This window comes from Garra rufa, chromosome 15 (genome assembly GCF_049309525.1).
Source record: "Garra rufa chromosome 15, GarRuf1.0, whole genome shotgun sequence".
NCBI lineage: Eukaryota > Metazoa > Chordata > Actinopteri > Cypriniformes > Cyprinidae > Garra > Garra rufa.
Window position 1 is genome coordinate 2,072,297 of NC_133375.1, and position 5,515 is coordinate 2,077,811.

The window sequence follows — 5,515 nt, forward strand, 5'->3', positions numbered from 1 at the left end:
AATGCTGTTATCTCTTTAATTACAGCTGAAAAGGTTTCACTCTGGCTGAGATGTACTAGTACTAGTTCTGTTGCTTTTAAATGTTTTGGTGGTAATTTTATATAGATAGGGTCCAAGCACTGAATGTCCAAAGGCACATATTTTATCCGCTGGTGTTCTTTTCGTTTCGTCCGCTTTTGAGTCAATGGCAGCACACAAAATCTCTTGCAGGAAAGTTGTGAAATTTGGCACACTGATAGAGGGCAGTCTCAATATTAACCATAAGAAGTTTGGAATCTCTAACTCAAACTCTCTAGTGCCACCACCTGTCCAAAGTTACACTCATGTTTATGCTAATAACTGTTGAACCATCTAAGGAAACATTTTTTGAATCCTTGGCTCATGCCGAGTCAAATGGACACCAAAAATGTTTAAATCTTAAGGTTTCGTTTTTTCGCTATTTAAAAAAATAAATAAAATAAAATACAATTATAGTTAGAAAAACTTACTTTTTCAAACTCATCCTAAATGGTTTGTCTGATTTTCACCAAACCTGGCTCAGGTCATTTTTAGACCGCGCTGGCAAAAAGTTATGGATTTCAAGTTGATTAGTCAAACCGTTCTCCAATAATGCATGAATGAATTTGATACTGATAGCGGTCAAAAAGTTTTGTAGCAGCGCTACCTTGTTATCAAAAGTTCTAATAAAATTCCCAAAAATGCTAATAACTAAATAAATAATATAAATTAATAAAGAGTATATTAGCCTATTGTAATGGACTGCTCTCAATATATTTCTTGGATCATGTCAAGAACATAAATACCAATTTTGCCATAGTCAGCTAAACTTCCTGCCAGCCATTTTAATTTATGTTGAAAACTCCTCCTAGAGAGTTGGTCTGATTTTCACCAAATTTGATCATCTTTAGACCTTGCTGGCAAAATTTATATATTTTGTATCAATATACAAACTGGTTATTGAATAAAGGATTAGTTCACTTCCAGAGCAAACATTTACTGAGAATTTACTCACGTTATTGTCATCCAAGATGTTCATGTCTTTCTTTCTTCAGTCATAAAGAATTTTTTTTTTTCTCCATATAATGGACTTCATGGTGCAAATTGCAGTTTAAATGCAGCTTCAAATGGGTTTTAAATGATCCCAGAGGAAGAAAGGTCTTTATCTGGCCAAACGGTCTGTCATTTTCTTAAATTAATATTTATACACTTTTTAACCACAAATGCGCGTCTTATCTAGCTCTGCAATGCGCATGAGGAAAAAAAAAATTAGGAGAAAACGAAATGGGAGTTTTTCAACACACCCTAACTGTCTTAAACCGGAGTGCACACAGAGTACGCATGCGCATTGCAGACTTAGACAAGACAAGTATTTGTGGTTAATAAGTGTATATTAATTAAATATTAAATATTAATTTAAGAAAATGACCAGTCGCTTTGCTAGATAAGACCCTTCTTTCTCAACTGGGGTCATTTAGAGCCTTTCAAAGCTGCATTTAAACTGCATTTTGGAAGTTCAAACTCGTGGGCACCATAGAAGTCCACTATATGGAGAAAATTCCTGAAATGTTTTCCTCAAAAAACTATTTCTTTGTGACTGAAGAAAGAAAGAGATGAACATCTTGGATGACATGGGTCTGTAAATTTTGGTTCTGTATGTATTTTAAGTCATTTTAAAGGCTATTGTTTGCTTAGGTCTATTTTTATTACCTAAAAAATATAATTATCCGATTACTTGATTAATCATCAGAATAATCGACTGATTACTCGCTTGATAGTTAGTGACAGCCCTAGTTCTATCACCAAAACTCAAGCAGTCAGTCGTAATGTTAACATTGGCCCACTGAAGCTGTAGAAGCAGATTTATCTGCTTTAGATGCTGAAATCGGTCCTGTCAAAGCTGAGGAGAAAAGCCTGTTGAGGTTTTCCTTGACGGGTCTTTTTTAGGTCAGGTTGTGACTGAGAGCATATGGTGAAGACCCTCTAAGCGGCATTACTGTGGTAATCTGGGAAATGACACTGTCTGTGGATCGCAGTGGGTCGTGTACTGGGAACATTTGTTGTGCTGTAATATCACTTCCTTTATTCTTTCCTTCACACGAAACATGTTTATGTTATCAAGGCCAACAACAGAATGCTTCTCTTTGCCAAATTGCTCCTTCCTTTACACTCATTTAAAATGGAAATCACAGTTTACACAAAAATGCCAGTTACTTCAGTTATTGGTACTACTATAAAATCAGAGTAAATCATTATTTAAATCTTCTTCAAAACATGTCAGAATCTTTTTGTTTTGATTTTTGTGTTTTTATGTTTTATGAAATTTTGCTTTGTATTTTGCTTTGTTTTGTTTTATTGATGTGTAAGTGCTGATTGTTAACAGTTTAGTTTGTTGTTTGTTTTAAGTTTTATTGTGTGTGTGTGTGTGTGTGTGTGTGTGTGTGTGTGTGTGTGTGTGTGTGTGTTTTGTTACATTTATTTGTGTTTTGTTGAATTGTTTTGTTCAATTTTGTTTTGTGTTTATTGTATTGTTTCGTTAAATGTTATTTATTTTTATTTCTGTGATGTATGCTGATTGTTAATAGTTTACTTATTAAGCTTTATGTTTTAGGTTTCATGTGTTTGTTCAGATTTGGTTTGTGTTTTTTGCTTTGTTTAATTTTTTGTTGAAATTTAGCAGTGTTTTTTGCCCTTTTTTGCTTTTCATTGTGTGGGTGCTGATTGTTAATAATTTAGTTTAGTGTTTTATGTTTTTTTTGGTAAATTTTATTTTTGTTGAATTTCTTTGTGTTTTTTCACAGTTTTGTTTTGTTTGTATTTTTTGTTAAAATTAGTTTATTTTCTTTTAGTTTATTTTCGTTTAGTTTACTTTTGTGTTTTATGTTTTAGGTTCCATGTGTTTTGTGTTGTGTGGATGCTGATTGTTAATAGTTTTTTTCTGTTTTGATACTTTTTTGTGTTTTGTTGAATTTTTTAGTAGATTTTTGTTCAATTTGGTTTTGTTAAATTTACTTTCATTTTTATTTTGTGTGTGCTGATTGTTATTGGTTACTTTTGTGTTTTATGTTTTTGTGTTTTGTTGATTTTTTTTTTGATAATCTTTTTAGTTGAAGTTTATTCTTGTTTTGTTAAATTGATTTTTTTTTTTTTTTTTGCGTGGGGGATGCGTGTTTATTTGTTTATTGTTTTGTTAATATGTGCTAATTGTTAATAGTTTACTTTTGTGTTTTAAGTTTAATGTGTTTTTTGTTGGATTTTGTTTTGTGCTTTTTGTTTTGTTGAATTTTTTGCTGAAATTTATTTTAATTTTGGTTTTGTTAAATTTAGATTTTGTTTGTTTGTTTTTGGCTTTTCATCAATGTGTGGGTGCTGAGTGTTGATAGTTCTTTGTTTGACGTTTTTCTGTGTTTTGTTGATTTTTTTAAAGATTTTTTTATCAATTTTGTTTTGTGTTTATTGTTTTGTTAAAAGTTTGTTTATTTTTATTTTGTTGATGTGTGCTGATTCTTAGTAGTTTACTGTTTGTTGTTTGTTATACGTTTCATCTGTTTTGTTTTGTTTTGTTTTGTTTTGTTTTGTTTTGTTTTGTTTTGTTTTGTTTTGTTTTGTTTTGTTTTGTTTAATTTTGTGTGCGTTTTTTTTTTTTTTGTTGTTGTTGACTTTTTTGGCTTTTCTTTAATGCAGGTTTTGTTTTGTGTTTGTTGTGTTAAATTTAGTTTATTTTTATTTTGATGATGTGTGCTGATTGTTACTATTTTACTTTTGTAGGTTTTGTAGGTTTCATGTGTTTTGTTTTGTGTTTTGTTGAATTTTGTTTTATTTTTATGTTGATTTATGTTTGTCTTTTTGTTTTGTTTTATTTTATTTATTTACTTTATTGTGTGTGTGTGTGTGTGTGTGTGTGTGTGTGTGTGTATGTGTGTGTGTGTGTGTGTGTGTGTGTGTGTGTGTGTGTGTGTGTGCGCGTGCGTGCGTGCGTTTTATTGATATGTGGGAACTGACTGTTAGTACAGTAGCTGTACAATCTGTCTTTTGCATGTGAAAACTCTGGTTTTTCATGGTCAATTGTTGTAGTGCGAGTCTCTAGCGCTTATTCAGTCAGGTGAAAGATGTTTAAACGGTAAGAATATCTTTCCATATCCAATACCTTCACTGTTGTCCTCCCATACAGAGCGCATGCAACAGTCAAGGTTTCTAAATCAGGCGTTTGCTTGTTTGAGGTCAGACCCCAAGTCAATATTTAATGTTTGGGTGTATCTAATATTATCAAGTCATGTTTGGAAATAAGAAGGCATTTGAAAACAAAAGACACAACTGTGTCATTGTGATTCCTGAGCATCCGCAGCTATCCAGCATGCACAAAGATAATTAAATGCATTTAGCTTATGTGTCAGCACTAGCCTTAGGGTCAAACCCAGCCGTGCCGCGACAGCTGCAGCAGAAACTTGAACCTCCTCCGACTTCATACTCGACTACACCCGCCCCTCCTCACCTCTACATGACAAAGTCCAGCATAGCCCCGCTCCTCCTCCCTCACCCCCTTCCTGACTCTCCTGTTGCATTTGAATGTGAAAAGCCTCTTATGTGTGGCTCGGGGAGGGGGTGTCATTAGTGTTAGCAGAGGCTAATGCTATCATACAGGCTTGAACTGGATTGGGGTGATCTGCTCTTGGCTCGGGGGCCTAGAAGCACGCATAATTTATGCTTGAATTTTAATTTAATATTAATTACAAATGTTTTAGTTTAATATGAATTTAGATTGTTAAATAAAAACATGCCCCAGCCCAATTAAATTAAAAATATATATTTCTTTTGGTATTTATATATTGTATTTTGTTTTATACAATAATACCATAGTAAAAATCCATAGAAAATCATGGAATCCATGGAAAATTATAGTATTACCAATCATATTTCCTTCTTATTTATTTACATATTAAAATTAAACAAAACAGACCATGAATTTCATAGTATTTTTTAACAAACCAATAATGATTTAATCTGGTTTAATCTGGTTTTAAATGCACAGTTCTTTAGTGACTAAATGTACACATATGGCGCTTGTGCTAATTACTTATACAGCCACATATCCAAGTGAGATTCAGTGATAGGCCTATATCACTAAATAGCAACCTGGGATAACATGATGTAGTCTCAATCAGTGTGGCTTCCAGTTAGCTGTTGTGCTTCAAGCCTTGCAGGCTTTGACAACAAAACAGCTCAATTTAATCTGTCCATGCACTGGGCTTTGCAGCCTTTGACCGTCCGTGCACTTCTGCTGACTTTGAAAGAAGCGAACGAGAGAAAGGTAGAGCGAGGGAGAGAGGGAGGGGGCTTGCATTGTTCAGCAGGAGGGTAAAATAGGGCTATCAGTTCCACTCAGATAACCCCCGCATTGCCATTGGCCCTCCGGCCACACCGTGACCCCTGGGGCCTGAACTCGGTGGTCATGTGACCAGGCTGAAACTGACCAGCAGGGCTGAGGCTGAGAAGGCGGATCAGTGAGAGTCAGAGCAGA